Here is a 17,167-nt window from a genome sequence, read left to right on the forward strand (position 1 = left end):
CAAATCTTACCTTAACATTATAAATATTCCATAATACTGACGACAGATCAGCTCCTACAGACATACTACCACCTATGGCTACAAATTGGCCTATTGAGGCCGCTTATTCTAATGACCCGATAAAAAAATCTGTCATTGTGCACGTTAGGCTCCACATCATGAAATATATTGAGACAAATTACAGACAGTAGCGTACAAGTAGCAAAATATAATTACATTGATGTAACATGAAAGGTATTTCAATCTGATTAAACAGGCCTATAGCCTACTCTTTATGTTTTAGTACAGTCATCTCGGTTTTCATTTGAAACATATTTTTATATGTTGCTTGTTTGTATTGCAAAATCTTTTCAGATGGGGAAAACCCCTGGTCTTGATGGCATTCCAATAGAGATATATATCAATATTTTTATGAACTACTGAAAGATCCATTACTATCATGTTTTAATTACTCATATATAAATGGCAAACTGTCGGACAAAAAAGAGGATCTGTCTCCTACTGAAGCAGGAGCCAGAAGGCAATAAAAAGACCCAGTCTTAAAAAAAAACTGAGGATCCTCACCCTTTAATGATGTGATGCAAAAATATTGGCAAAATGTATTGCCCATAGAATAGGTCCTACTGGAAATGATTCATCACGATAAGACGGGATTCTTAAAATATATGTTGGTGACAACATTAGACAACTACTTGAAATAATGGAAAACTATGAGAATGCAGGGAAACCAGGTATAATATTCATAGTGGATTTTGAGAATGTAATACGTCTAGAATCTGTTTATACCGTACCAGTAAAATACAACAACAACCTCCCAAGAATTCAGACAGTCATTGTCATTGCCAAGTTATCAATGTTTCAAGATATAGATGGACAGCAATTTTACATTGATTGATGCTAATCAGACTCTTTTCTCCAAAATTATTGTTGTCATCCTCTGCATTACAAATCAGACAGAGTTGTCAAAAAATCCTTCAAGTTCATGGGCAATAATAGTAGACTGCAAACAATGTCCATGACCACACAAAAGGTTTGTGCAGTAACAGTTGAAAGAGAGAAGGGTGTTGAAGGGGGAATACGATAGTGAAGGCGTGGAGCGAGAAGAAGAAATTGGGAGAAGAGAAGTGTGGAGGAGAAGAGACGGAGTGTCTGGGTCCCTCCCATCAGGAATCATGTCTCCATGTCTCCATGTCTAGTCTCCTGGCTCTCCAAATGTAACCTTTATTTTAACAGAGAGTCATGCGAAGACCAAAGTCTCGTTCACAGATGAGCCCTGTATACAATACACACCAGCACACATCAGTATACACTACAGACATCAATATACACATCAATGTACGAATCAATACACAAAAGCAAAACACAATCATAGAAAATAAACACATTCTTCAGTCAAAAGGTCCTCAAATCAGCTTTTTGAATTACTCTAGATGCATCCAAATTTAGAGCCTTGGAGACTATTCCACAAGTACGGTGCAAAGAAACTAAAAGCAGGTTTACCTAACTCAGTGGAGATCGAAGGGCTCTTCAGAGTTAACCTCCCTGAGACTAGGTCTGGTAGCTTGTGTGTCTGTAAGTTAATGATTAAGTAAGGTAGGGTGGACATTTATGCAAATGAAGGAGAGGGGGTCCTGGCGCAAGGCTGCAATCTCTCTCTGCTGGAGAAATCCCTGGACTATGGTTATCAGCCATTTACATGTCATCATGAAACTAGGTCACCGTCCTCTCCTCTCCACAAAGCAACCAGAGTGATCCAGTATTGTCGGTGTTAGCTAGCTTTTCATGTTTTGTGTTTGCTTTTCATGTATTGTGTAAACGATGTGTATATAAATATACTGTATATATAGTGTAATTGATGTATGTAGATATACTGTATATATTGTTTAATCAATGTATATATAAATATACTGTATATGTAGTGTAATTGATGTGTATATAGATGTACTGTATATATGGTGTAATCAATGTGTATGTAGATATAGTGTAATTGTGGTTTATTGATGTGATCATGCAGGCCTCATCTGTTAAAGAAACAGTGGTCTCAGTCTCAGCATGACTCCCTGCTTAAATAAAGGTTAAATAAAATGAAAAATGTCATGTTAAAGTTTTTATTTCAAGAAGCCCTGTCAATCAAAGACAGAAGGTGGAAGTTACAGGCTTGTGAGTGGAGCTGTACATCTGGCATCATACACACCTCCAGCTCATTTTCCTCCTCTTGCTTGTTTGAAATGACTGTTTTCATCATTCGCTTTTTGGCAATGGTGAAACAGTGACATTAAAAAGCTGTTTAATAATATATTTTTCTCAGTGAGTTACACTAATGGCTCCATGGCCATACAGTACATTATTACATTATTGTAAACACAGTTTAAGTTGGTTAGTAAAGGTGCAAAGACTCTCAGATCTTTCAAGTGATCAATGAAGGGTTAATTAATAGCACATGCACAAACATACACATGCACCAGCGCTCTCACGCACACAAAAGCATGCACACATATACTGTATATATATGTATACACACACACACAAACAAGAGTTTCGGTTCAGAAAGGCAGCTGAAACTTGCAATATCAGCAACCACAAACCTCCGTGGCCTATAAACGTCTTTAAAAAAACAACTTCCATCCTCATGTAGGATAGACTTGCTGTACCAAACAGTTATACTTATACACACTACTTACAATGGTTGACATCAATGTCTATTGCAGGCTTATACTATTCACAGTGAACTCTCCTATTTTGCAGAACTGTGGGAAACAAAAGTATCTACCCACTGGGCACAGATGTAATTTCAATGTCAATGTGGTCAACTAACATGTATTCAATGTGAAATCAATCAAAAATGTCACTGTTACGGTAAATGAGTGAAGAGGTGTGGAGTCAGGCGCAGAGAGCAAAAGATGTGGTGAAAAACAACACGCTTTAATGTCCCGGAAACATAACATGTACAAAAGTGGAAACACAAATGAACAGAAATATAAACGGACAGCGTGAAACCCAAATGCCAACAAAAATACACTCAAACAACAAAACAGACGAACAAGCCCGCACGAAACAGAAGCGGGCTGAACAGACTATATATAACCCTATCCTAACAACCAAACTAGAAACAGGTGCTAACAATTAGACAAAACTAAACGAACACAGAACAACAGATCGGCGATAGCTAGTAGACCGGCGATGACGACCGCCGAGCGCCACCCGAACAAGAAGGGGAGTCACCTTCGGTAATATTCGTGACAGTCACCATGTCATTGAATTTAGGTGAAAAGTTGAGTAAGAAAAAGACAAAAGTTCTTTAAGTTGATGACTTTTTTCAAATTCAATCAGTTTTCCACGTGGATTCAACTTCATCACATTCTGTTTTATGACATGGAAACATGGTGGATACAGAATTCATTGGACAACACCTAGTAAGCAATACTTTACACAATAAAAAGTAAAAAATCTCAAATGCATTTGGCTCTCCTATTCTTTGCCCAGTCATATTCAAGGTTAGAACTACCTTTCTATGGGTTCTGATGCTTCTAGCCTTGATATGCATTTTGGATAACATATCTACAGTATTTCACTTTTTAATGTGTATAGTATTCCTTACTAGGCGAAATAACTCCTAAGCAGTTCAAAAGAGGACATTGTATTATCATATCTTTGTACTCCCTGACTAAGCCCATGCAGCCAAAACACGTTGGAGTTTTTAAACTTTGTTTCCATTGAAAATGAAAATACTTATTGTTTTTATGGCTAGGTGGACATGAGAGTGATCCCTAATACTACATTGCTGGTGCAAAATACTCTGTGTGCTAAACAGAATGAGATTTTATTTCAGTATGGCAGAGTCAGATTTACATTGTTAGGATATTTATGTTTATCTAACTAACATTAGGGGTGGCTTGTGTTCAACAGCTTCACAGTCCAGAGACTTTCAGTCAAGACACATGCCATGTTATATTCAGCAAAGCCATAGTTAATCATTTTTATGTCTTTATTTAAATGTACTTCTTGCTATGCCACACCTCTCTTCCAATAAATAACGACAGTGCTTTTTCCCAGCTTATTTCATATACTGTATGTCTGTCTCATGCAAAATATATGGTTAGTTCTTTTCTGTATAGTTTGCCATTATTTATCTACATCACTATGTCTATGTCATTGGCGTCTGTGTACCAGCATTGTGCCTGCAAATGGCTATACCTCATGGGAGAACTTCCAAAGTGCTGAACTGTAAAGTGTGTAGAGCATGAATGAGTTATGGACTAAACTAGTAAAGAAGCGTACTGTATTCAACATTAAAACAGTTGCTGGTCTAATCAATCTCTGAAGTGTTCTCTCGCACAAAAGCAAATGCTGTTAACTACACCATATGCATGCAAGCCTTTACTTATAGTCTGCATGGATTAATTTGCAGAGCATTTTCCAAATTGCGGTATTGAAATTAGCACCAGTAAATTACACAGTTGAGAGAGAAAGGTGGCTTTTACCCGCGTTTTGGAATGCAATACAATGGCGACACAAATCAAACTTTTATAAACATTCCAAAGTTGTCTGCCAACACTTTACTTATTAAAGTGAATCGATAGTGCATATCTATTACATTTTTGCCTGTCAGGCATGGAGACCAGCTTTGCTGGGGAGCTCCACAGACTAGAGAAGATTAATTGAGAGTAGCACAGAGCTCCAGGCAGTCTGTCTCCAGTCATAGAGCCACACACAATTTATAGCCTTGTGTCTATTGTGAGCCTCTTTACAGGCAAAGAATTATACAGTTCTTGTGGGGAAGACTAATGTGAAATCTGTCTGTGTGCTGAGAAGTGTTGCAACATGCACAGCCTTGCACAGGCTTATGGCGTTATATCTGACATGTTCATTTTAGACTGTACACCACAGTTTTAAAAAAATGCAGCTCATAGAGATACTGTGAATCTGTGTTTCCTGTGGGACTATGTATACTGAACAAAAATATAAATGCAACAGGAAACAATTTCAACGATTTCACTGAGTTACAGTTCATTTAAGGAAATCAGTCAATTGAAATAAATAAATTAGGCCCATAATCTATCGAGTTCACATGACTGGGCAGGGGCGCAACCATGGGTGGGCCAGAGAGGGCATATGCCCACCCACTTGGGAGCCAGGCCCAGCTAACATCAGCTGTCGGGATTTCTGGTCTCAGACGATCACGCAGGTGAAGAAGCTTGGTGTGGAGGGCCTGGAATAGTGTGGTTACATGTGGTCTGTGGTTGTCAGGCTGGTTGGACATACTGCCAAATTTTTTTAAATGACGTTATGGTAGAGAAATGAACAGCAGCTCTGGTGGACATTCCTGCAGTCAGCATGTCAATTGCACGCTCCCTCAAAACATGAGACGTCTGTGACAAACCTGCATATTTTAGGGTGGCCTTTTATTGTCCCCAGCACACGGTGCACCTATGTATGATCATGCCTGTCAACAAGAAAGGCCACACCTGATCAGGCCACACCTGTCAACAAGAAAGGCTCACTAACAGGGATGTAAACAAATTTGTGTACAACATTTGAGGGAAATACGTTTGTTGTTCGTATGGAACATTTCTGGGATCTTTTATTTAATCTCATGAAACATGGGATTAACACTTTACATGTTGCTTTTATATTTTTGTTCAGTATATGTCAATGTATAGTCTATAACAAGCATTTGATTGTTGCTTTTTTGGAACAGGTCTTACTTTAAAGAGATTTTGGTATGTTATATATATTAAGTTGCTTTTCCACCTGTGTAAATTAACACAGTAGGTAATTTCCATGTAAAAGGACCCATGAGCACCAACATGTGAAGTTCATAGGAGCATGTCAAATTTGGTGTCAAATGAAAGCTAAGAGTCTATATTTTTTAGAATTTAAGTGTAAGGATTTGGGTGTAGCTGGTGCAGAGGAGTCAGGCGCAGGACAGCAGAGATGAGTAACACAAGGAACTTTACTCAAAATATCAAAATACATGAAGCAACACCAGGCCCACAAACAACGGACCGAACTTGCAATAAACAAACACGCACAAAAACCATGGGGAAAACAGAGAGTTAAATAATGAACATGTAATTGGGGAATTGAAAACAAAGACAAAACAAATGGAAAATGAAAAGTGGATCGGCGATGGCTGGAAGGCCGGTGACGTCGACAGCCGAACGCCGCCCGAACAAGGAGAGGGACCGACTTCGGCGGAAGTCATGACATTAAGGCATATATATACTTTTTTAAACCATTTTCCATCCTACAAATTATGAATAAGCAAAGGCTTTGATTTGTGGTCAAACGGATGGAAAAGGGGTCTTAAAAAATATCTAACAGAAAAAGTCTTAAAAGGAATTAGAAATACATAATTTTAGAAATATATCAAAACACAATAATGCTGAAGTAAAGACCCATGTAACTAATATCATCACATATGTAGTTTTGGAGAAATGTTTCTAAGTTTTTTGGAGATATGGAGAAAAGGTTTTTGGGAGAAATGAGTTCTGTAAGTTTAAGAAACATTGCCCTGTGCCTTAAAATTCAGTTACCAAAAGCCACATATCTTTAAGATATTTTCAAATCAATTATTTTCTATTGCCAAATCGGTAATGGAATTTCTGAAAATCGGTAATGGAATTTCTACAATTGAATTCGCTATAATGTGAAATTATAGTAGTCATAAAACACAGTTGGGTTCACAAGTTTGGACAGAACAGTAGAGTACAGTACAGCACAGTTGAGTACAATAAGGTAAATTAGAGTATAGTATAGTACAGTACAGTACAGTACAGCACAGTACAGTATAATAGAGTACAGTAAATAAAAGTATAGTATAGTTCAGTACAATACAGTACTGTACAGTAGAGTATAGTAGATTTCAGTACAGTAAAGAAAAGTATAGTTCAGTACAGTACTGTACAGTAGAGTAGAGGTCAGTACGTACACAGTAGAGCACGCTACAGTTGAGTACACTATAATCTACTGCATTATACTGTACTGTATTGAACTCGACTGTGCTGAACTTTACTGTACTGTACAGTAATGTACTCTACTGAGTTCTACTGTGCTGTACTTTGATGTCCAAACTTGTGAAATGTAGACGTTGATTGGTTCAGATTTGGTCCCGTCCAGATCAACCAGGAAGATTTTCCCCGAAATTCTGTTACCAAACTTTGCATCTGCACAGTTCTTCTAGTAAATGTGTTTTTTAAATGCTCTGTGTAAATTGTTAAACATTTTCCTTGTGGATAGAGCTGTACTGCACTGTTGGTTAAGGGCTTGTAAGTAAGCATTTCACGGTCTACACTTGTTGTATTCGGCGCATGTGACAAATAAAGTTTCATTCGATTTTTAGATTTTGTGTGGTTTGTTAAACTTTGAAATCAATGGTTTTTGTTTGGCATACATTTTAAGCTAAACATTATGTTGCCGTGTCCAGTCACAAACATTGCTGTTACGTTACTTTAGAAATGGCTTTTTAATGCCCTTGGTTATTACACAAAAACAGTCTCTATTTCTCAATACAAAAACAGCACAACTCACATGTAAATACAATGCTGTTACTAGTTTTATTACAGTGTTAGTACATACTGTACTCTACTGTGCTGTACTGTAATTGTTTGTAGGTTAATGTTAAACTTTTTATGTCTACTCTATATATTTTACACATTAACTAAATGCACAGCTCAGAAATGACATTGGCTATGGCAAACCAGTACAATACCAATTAGACGCCTGATTGTATTTTTACTGTCATAATGCTCTGAACTGTATAATCCATGACCATGAGATTTTATGGGGATAAACTTGGTGACACTGTCGCTTCTTCCACAGTTCACATGGCCCCCTCACATGAACAACGGCCAGGCAGTCAGTCATAGAGGCTTTGCCTAAATATAAATGTCCGTTATAGTCAGGAGAGGTGCTGGAGATAATGCAGCAGAAAGATGAACAGGTTTATATGTTGAAGGAGGGAAGGAGAAGGAGGTTTCTGTTGTTGAAGGAAACTATGCTTAAGGAAAATGTTTCTCTTTCTCTCCTTTTGGGTTTTTTGTTTAAATAGGCGTTGGTGGGTGACGCATTTCACAAGTTCCAGTCATGTCACTGGGCATTGTGGGATTGGCCGTGTGAGAATTCTCAGCTTGCTCACAAAAGTCAAATAATCGGTGAATAGAGAGGGGGGAGAAAAGGAAAAGCTGGGGAGCTCCCTAAGAGCTTATTCTATACACTGAGGTTAGTCATTATGAATACACTGGCCAGTTGAATGATTTAAGGGGCCCACTCCACCGGCAGAGTGAATTCTTAAAAGGTAGTTTAAACATTTACGGGCAGCACCAGAAAAAGGAGCCTTCTGTTACGTACCTGAAAGTTTAATTCACTCTCCAATATATAATCCCCCATGTGCGAAGCCCTGGCCCTGGTTTTCAACAGACCCAAAGGACCTATTCTCTCTGGGTCGTCCTGGCCTATTGTGCGCTTTAAGAGTTCGTGCTGCATGTGTCACATCCCTTTGGTAAACTAAGGCATTGGGCCATACAGCTATTCGCTTCCAACTGTTTCGAGCGTCATATTCTCCTGTTTAGACGACCTCTTCCGAAGCACTGATTCTATACATTCCAGGGAACATTCCTTCCTGTCAACATTCTAATGTTGTATTCAGTGAACCAAGCTGTCTGATTGCATGGAAGATGTGAATGTTCTGTTGGTCATTGTGGCATTGTGGAATTTAAAGTGCTGTCAACTAATTTCACATGTTGCTTCTACTCTAGTTTTAACAAATTGCCTATGATAATATCAACCTTTTGGTTCTTTTTAGCTCAGTTGGTGGAGCATGGCACTTGTAACGCCAGGGTAGTGAATTCGATTCCCGGGAAAACCCATAGGTAAAAGTCATGCGCGCATGTCTGTATTCGCTTTGGATAAAAGTGTCTGCTAAATGGCATATATAATGATGTAATTGTTATTTTTAATGTTGCAGCAACTTCTATAATACATTTAATTAAAACCTGCGATTGGCTACAGTCTCACAAATGTATAAAGCTGCTGGCAATAGCTATTCCTATCTGGCTTCACTTACTAACTCACATATTCAGACTGAACCTTGAACTTTTGAACTGGAGCAGAGGTAATGAATCGGTGTAACGGTATCACTTAAACCAAGACGCACTTGAATTTAATTGTTCTTTACGGTACAGTAAAGTACATAACTAATTCCATGGTATGACTTGTCTGACAAGTACATGTATGTACAGTATAACAACACCAGACAATATTTCTTCAAATAATCATATTTTTCCTACAGGGCTGTAGGATGTTACATTTTTAATTTCCTGATTATTTTTTTACTTACTTTGTTGTGTTTGAATGACATTAACTAACAACACTTCAACTAATCATACTCAAAGTATTAAAGGCAGATATGTGTGGTGACTTGCAGATTGTGGCAGCATACTGTATTTCTGTGGCCTACTTTGAGAGTGTTGTTGAATGCCCTGTGACAGTTGGTGTTCTGAAAGCACTTATCCTTTTTATATCCTATCGTTACCATAATAAAGAGTGCTGGTAGGAAGGTCCCCCAGTCTGGTGGGCCTCAATGGTATGTCATGGTAATGCACAGGTTCTGGCCCCAACCATGGCAAATCTGACCAAGCTGAGTAAAGTGACGTGAAAAGACATGGTTGACAATGTTGTCAGTCAAATGCTTCAAAAATATGCCCCTGGAAATGTCTCACAATCCGTTGGCCAAGGTGATAGAAATATAAAAAAGCAGTTCAGGAACATACAGTAGTTCCACTCTATGGCTTTAGTCTTGAGCAATACTGTACACCTGAACCCAATATTATACACATGTGCCAAGAGCAACATTCTGTGAATGATACTGATTTCTGCAAGCTTCAAAAGATGCCACAAAAAGAGAGTGGGGGTGGGTCTGAGTGAAAAGCAATTGCGAAGGCCCTTTGTCACGACTTCCGCCAAAGTTGGTCCCTCTCCATGTTCGGGCGGCGTTCGGCGGTCGATGTCACCGGCTTTCTAGTCACCACCAATCCATTTCTCATTTTGTTTTGTCTTCATTATACACACCTGGTTTCCATTCCATAAACAATGTTCCTTATTTAACCCTCTGGCTTCCCTTTCTGTTTTGTGAGTGATTGTTATTGTCATATGGGTTCTTTCTTTGAGCTCTGGATATTAGTATTTTTCCTTGTTGTAACATTGCTTACATTTGGAGTAAATTCAGATGATGACTCATACCTGTTTCCTTTATCCATTCACCTAATCGCTGACACCTTTTTAACCATTCTAGTTCTAATACATAGTGCTTCATTAGAAATCAAATCCATCCATTCAGTAATCATAAAAGGAACTGTTCCTCGATTTTGTTACGATCATAGTTCTATACAGACCGCAACCAACCAAGGGGCTGCATAGGCTCAGTCTTGAAAACAAATAACAGTATGGCAAAATAAAATCCTAGGCATATAGTGTTACTAACAGGAAAGTTGCTGCCCAGTTTGGAAAGTTGCTCGAAAATCCAAATCAATAACAGACATTTCAGAACTCATACCATTATGTCATAAATGTATCACAGAGCTTACTTTTAGACTTCCACACCTTCTAGATATCGGCAACTTAATCTATTGGTGGCCATTTGGGGTACTAACGCTGAGATGATGATACAGTATGATGACTAGGTTGGTATGCGCCAAAACAAAAATTCAGAATTACATGCTAAATACTCTCAGGTTGGAGCTTGCACCAAAAAGGAGAGGTATGCAATTAATTGGGGAAACACACCTTGTCTGTAAACTCCAAATCTGCCTGTGGATACGTCTCCTCTCTCTCTCTCCTGTATAAAAAGACAAAGGTGGAGAACTCTTTTTTTCTGCACTGCTATTTCCCTCTCTCCAGAAATATCATTACACATTACACACATTACACATTAGACATATCCTCGGCCCATTTGGTGCTTTTAGAGAGTACACAAACCTGAACAAATGTAAATTAACATTTGGTATCTGCAGGGTTTTTATTGTGTTGTTGTCTTATCTGCAGAATAACCACATTATGAAACAGTTTTTATTGTGTTATTGTGTTGAATAACTTATGAAACAGAAAGTGAGCGCATACTGCCCTATGCATGGACATTCCTACAGGCCCAAATAATACCAGCTGGGTTTTGGTCAGGGTTCACAAACAGAAGGAAGCATGTTTATAATATAGGGTTAAAATGAATAAAAAATATGTATTTAAGGTAGAAATGTGATATTTATGTAGTTATGACTTTAATTACTCAAATTAAATCATTTGTCAAACTTGATACAGTAGAAGGCCTTTGACGGTCCATGGCACAGTCTACAGTCTTTACTTTTGGGAACAGGATACTGTGCTATGTAGCATCTGGTTAAATGTTACAAACTCTGACGGTAGATATTATATTACATAATTAGCTTTTAGTGGCTCAGGAAACTTTAGTAGACCCATCTTAATCTAAGCTCAACAACCATCAATAGCATTGAGTGGAAGTCACTAAATGCTGTACTAACCACAATCTACAGCAGACATTTCCAGCATCCTAACGGCACTAAACAGTAATAATAACCATTGACCTTCATAAATTCATTATTTCCTATTTATTTTCTGTTAAAGATGCACTCTCAAACGTTTGTATAATTTCAGCCAGTAGTTTTGAAACGGGTACTCACGAGCCAAAAGTGGTCCCCGTTTTTTGTGTACTATGTCATCAAATTGTAAACTACGTCTTCCATTCCTTATGATATGTTACATCCTGCAAATCTGTGCATTTCCTACGATATCAAATCAAATCCAATTTTATTTGTCACATACACATGAATAGCAGATGTTAATGCGAGTGTAGCGAAATGCTTGTGCTTCTAGTTCCGACAATGCAGTAATAACCAACAAGTAATCTAACTAACAATTCCAAAACTACTGTCTTATACACAGTGTAAGGGGATAAAGAATATGTACATAAAGATATATGAATGAGTGATGGTACAGAGCAGCATAGGCAAGATACAGTAGATGGTATCAAGTACAGTATATACATATGAGAGCGTCTGCTAAATGACTTAAATGAGATGAGTATGTAAACAAAGTGGCATAGTTAAAGTGGCTAGTGATACATGTATTACATAAAGATGCAGTAGATGATATAGAGTACAGTATATACGTATACATATGAGATGAATAATGTAGGGTATGTAAACATTATATTAGGTAGCATTGTTTAAAGTGGCTAGTGATACAGTGCCTTGCAAAAGTATTCGGGCCCCTTGAACTTTGCAACCTTTTGCCACATTTCAGGCTTCAAACATAAAGATATAAAAGTGTATTTTTTGGTGAAGAATCAACAACAAGTGGGACACAATCATGAAGTGGAACGACATTTATTTGATATTTCAAACTTTTTTAACAAATCAAAAACTGAAAAATTGGGCGTGCAAAATTATTCAGCCCCTTTACTTTCAGTGCAGCAAACTCTCTCCAGAAGTTCAGTGAGGATCTCTGAATGATCCAATGTTGACCTAAATGACTAATGATGATAAATACATTCCACCTGTGTGTAATCAAGTCTCCGTATAAATGCACCTGCACTGTGATAGTCGCAGAGGTCCGTTAAATGCACAGAGAGCATCATGAAGAACAAGGAACACACCAGGCAGGTCCGAGATACTGTTGTGAAGAAGTTTAAAGGCAGATTTGGATACAAAAAGATTTCCCAAGCTTTAAACATCCCAAGGAGCACTGTTCAAGCGATAATATTGAAATGGAAGGAGTATCAGACCACTGCAAATCTACCAAGACCTGGCCGTCTCTCTAAACTTTCAGCTCATACAAGGAGAAGACTGATCAGAGATGCAGCCAAGAGGCCCATGATCACTCTGGATGAACTGCAGAGATCTACAGCTGAGGTGGGAGACTCTGTCCATAGGACAACAATCAGTCGTATATTGCACAAATCTGGCCTTTATGGAAGAGTGGCAAGAAAAAAGCCATTTCTTAAAGTGTCGTATAAAGTTTGCCACAAGCCACCTGGGAGACACACCAAGCATGTGGAAGAAGGTGCTCTGGTCAGATGAAACCAAAAATGAGCTTTTTGGCAACAATGCAAAACGTTATAATAATAATAATAATAATATATGCCATTTAGCAGACGCTTTTATCCAAAGCGACTTACAGTCATGTGTGCATACATTCTACGTATGGGTGGTCCCGGGGATCGAACCCACTACCCTGGCATTACAAGCGCCATGCTCTACCAACTGAGCAACACAGCGCATCACCCTGAACACACCATCCCCACTGTCAAACACGGTGGTGGCAGCATCATGGTTTGGGCCTGCTTTTCTTCAGCAGGGACAGGGAAGATGGTTAAAGTTGATGGGAAGATGGATGGAGCCAAATACAGGACCATTCTGGAAGAAAACCTGATGGAGTCTGCAAAAGACCTGAGACTGGGACGGAGATTTGTCTTCCAACAAGACAATGATCCAAAACATAAAGCAAAATCTACAATGGAATGTTTCAAAAATAAACATATCCAGGTGTTAGAATGGCCAAGTCAAAGTCCAGACCTGAATCCAATTGAGAATCTGTGGGAAGAACTGAAAACTGCTGTTCACAAATGCTCTCCATCCAACCTCACTGAGCTCGAGCTGTTTTGCAAGGAGGAATGGGAAAAAATTTCAGTCTCTCGATGTGCAAAACTGATAGAGACATACCCCAAGCGACTTACAGCTGTAATCGCAGCAAAAGGTGGTGCTACAAAGTGTTAGGGGGGTGTTCCCTCTGCTGTTTCCTGAAGTCCACAATCATCTCCTTAGTTTTGTTGATGTTGAGTGTGAGATTATTTTCCTGACACCACACTCCGAGGGCCCTCACCTCCTCCCTGTAGGCCGTCTCGTCGTTGTTGGTAATCAAGCCTACCACTGTTGTGTCGTCCGCAAACTTGATGATTGAGTTGGAGGTGTGCGTGGCCACGCAGTCGTGGGTGAACAGGGAGTACAGGAGAGTGCTCAGAACGCACCCTTGTGGGGCCCCAGTGTTGAGGATCAGCGGGGTGGAGATGTTGTTGCCTACCCTCACCACCTTGGGGCGGCCCGTCAGGAAGTCCAGTACCCAGTTGCACAGGGCGGGGTCGAGACCCAGGGTCTTGAGCTTGATGACGAGCTTGGAGGGTACTTTGGTGTTGAATGCCGAGCTGTAGTCGATGAACAGCATTCTCACATAGGTATTCCTCTTGTCCAGGTGGGTTAGGGCAGTGTGCAGTGTGGTTGAGATTGCATCGTCTGTGGACCTATTTGGGCGGTAAGCAAATTGGAGTGGGTCTAGGGTGTCGGTAGGCGGTAGTCGTTTAGCTCAGTTACCTTAGCTTTCTTGGGAACAGGAACAATGGTGGCCATCTTGAAGCATGTGGGAACAGGAGACTGGTATAGGGATTGATTGAATATGTCCGTAAACACACCAGCCAGCTGGTCTGCGCATGCTCTGAGGACGCGGCTGGGGATGCCGTCTGGGCCTGCAGCCTTGCGAGGGTTAACACGTTTAAATGTTTTAGTCACCTCGGCTGCAGTGAAGGAGAGTCCGCATGTTTTCGTTGCAGGCCGTGTCAGTGGCACTGTATTGTCCTCAAAGCGGGGAAAAAAATGATTTAGTCTGCCTGGGAGCAAGACATCCTGGTCCGTGACTGGACTGGTTTTCTTCTTGTAGTCCGTGATTGACTGTAGACCCTGCCACATACCTCTTGTGTCTGAGCCGTTGAATTGAGATTCTACTTTGTCTCTATACTGACGCTTAGCTTGTTTGATAGCCTTGCGGAGGGAATAGCTGCACTGTTTGTATTCAGTCATGTTACCAGTCACCTTGCCCTGATTAAAAGCAGTGGTTTGCGCTTTCAGTTTCACGCGAATGCTGCCATCAATCTACGGTTTCTGGTTAGGGAATGTTTTAATCGTTGCTATGGGAACGATATCTTCAACGCACGTTCTAATGAACTTGCACACCGAATCAGTGTATTCGTCAATGTTGTTATCTGATGCAATATGAAACATATCCCAGTCCACGTGATGGAAGCAGTCTTGGAGTGTGGAATCAGCTTGGTCGGACCAGCATTGGACAGACCTCAGCGTGGGAGCTTCTTGTTTTAGTTTCTGTCTGTAGGCAGGGATCAGCAAAATGGAGTCGTGGTCAGCTTTTCCAAAAGGAGGGCGGGGCGGGGCCTTATATGCGTCGCGGAAGTTAGAATAACAATGATCCAAGGTTTTTCCCGCCCTGGTTGCGCAATCGATATGCTGATACAATTTAGGGAGTCTTGTTTTCAGATTAGCCTTGTTAAAATCCCCAGCTACAATGAATGCAGCCTCAGGATGTATGGATTCCAGTTTGCAAAGAGTCAAATAAAGTTTGTTCAGAGCCATCGATGTGTCTGCTTGGGGGGGGAATATATACGGCTGTGATTATAATCAAAGAGATTTCTCTTGGTAGATAATGCGGTCGACATTTGATTGTGAGGAATTCTAAATCAGGTGAACAGAAGGATTTGAGTTTCTGTAATCACACCACGTCTCGTTAGCCATAAGGCATACGCCCCCGCCCCTCTTCTTACCAGAAAGATGTTTGTTTCTGTCGGCGCGATGCGTCGAGAAACCCGCTGGCTGCACCGCCTCCGATAGCGTCTCTCCAGTGAGCCATGTTTCCGTGAAGCAAAGAACGTTACAGTCTCTGATGTCCCTCTGGAATGCTACCCTTGCTCGGATTTCATCAACCTTGTTGTCAAGAGACTGGACATTGGCGAGAAGAATGCTAGGGAGTGGTGCACGATGTGCCCGTCTCCGGAGTCTGACCAGAAGACCGCCTCATTTCCCTCTTTTACGGAGTCGTTTTTTGGGTCGCCGGCTGGGATCCATTCCGTTGTCCTGGTTGAAAGGCAGAACACAGGATCCGCTTCGCGAAAATCATATTCTTGGTCGTACTGATGGTGAGTTGACGCTGATCTTATATTCAGTAGTTCTTCTCGACTATATGTAATGAAACCTAAGATGACCTGGGGTACTAATGTAAGAAATAACACGTAAAAAAGTTTCCTAGGAACGCGAAGCGAGGCGGCCATCTCTGTCAGTATGTTACATCCTGCAAATCTGTGCATTTCCTACGATATGTTACGAATTAAATGTTTACAATATGTAATGAATGTGTTGTGCTTAAGATCCTGGAGTGCATCTTAAAGAGAACCTACAGAACCAGAACTGGGATATGGTTTGAAGTTGTTTGAAGAATATAAGATGCATTGCCAGCCCAGAGCCTGATCCACTGTTTAATCAAGGGGGATGAATGTATGGATTATATGGTCTAGTGGTTCAAATATTATTTTCCGTCATCGTTGACACTAGAACTTCAAACCCCATCTATGCTTCTCAATGGTATACTTATAGACCTATGGAAGTCCATGTGCACTCAGAATAATTGTTTATATAAAAAAGTACAGATTTCACGCTGCAGCTGTATATGAAAACCTTGATCAGCTGTAAACCCACGAGACTAGTTTGTACTGATAAACAGAGAGAATTGCATGAGTGTGTTGCTCAAATCAAAGACTTGTAGTCCTTGCTCAAATATACATTGTGTTATTAAATTGTTTTTGTGAAAATGTAAATGACATTTTTTCATACTTTCATTCAATAGTAGTTGAAATAACTTTTGCGTTTTAATCAATGGCAAAGCAAACAACATAAGCTCAAAGGCTCAGCTTTCATTTAAACATTTTACAAGAAGTCATTTACAAATATAGTACATTACAACTTCTATTTCTTCTCAGAAAGGGAAGGAAATATAAGATTTGGTATGACTGTATGTAGATTATGTAATTCCATTCCATTCAATATTTATTTTATTTCTTTAGCCCTATTTCTCCCCAATTTCGTGGTATCACAATTGGTAGTTACAGTCTTGTCTCATCGTTAAGGCGGCAGGTAGCCTAGTGGTTAGTAGAGCATTGGACTAGTAACCGAAAGGTTGCTAGATCGATACCCGAGCTGACAAGGTAAAAATCTGTCATTCTGCCCCTGAACCAGTCAGTTAACTCACTGTTCCTAGGCCGTCATTGTAAATAAGAATTTGTTCTTAACTGACTTACCTAGTTAAATAAATCGCTGCAACTCCC

At 39.8% G+C, this 17,167-nt stretch overlaps 1 long non-coding RNA gene across 1 annotated transcript; it reads right to left on the minus strand.

The window, feature by feature from the left end:
• Positions 1 to 717: 717 nt before the first annotated feature.
• Positions 718 to 1,554, minus strand: LOC124047904. Its single transcript, XR_006841138.1, has 2 exons — positions 1,501 to 1,554; positions 718 to 1,273 (listed from the first exon to the last, which is right to left on the minus strand). It is a non-coding gene; the product is annotated as an uncharacterized LOC124047904 (long non-coding RNA).
• Positions 1,555 to 17,167: the final 15,613 nt, after the last annotated feature.

Source organism: Oncorhynchus gorbuscha, linkage group LG11 (assembly GCF_021184085.1).
Source record: "Oncorhynchus gorbuscha isolate QuinsamMale2020 ecotype Even-year linkage group LG11, OgorEven_v1.0, whole genome shotgun sequence".
In the NCBI taxonomy this organism is placed as follows: domain Eukaryota; kingdom Metazoa; phylum Chordata; class Actinopteri; order Salmoniformes; family Salmonidae; genus Oncorhynchus; species Oncorhynchus gorbuscha.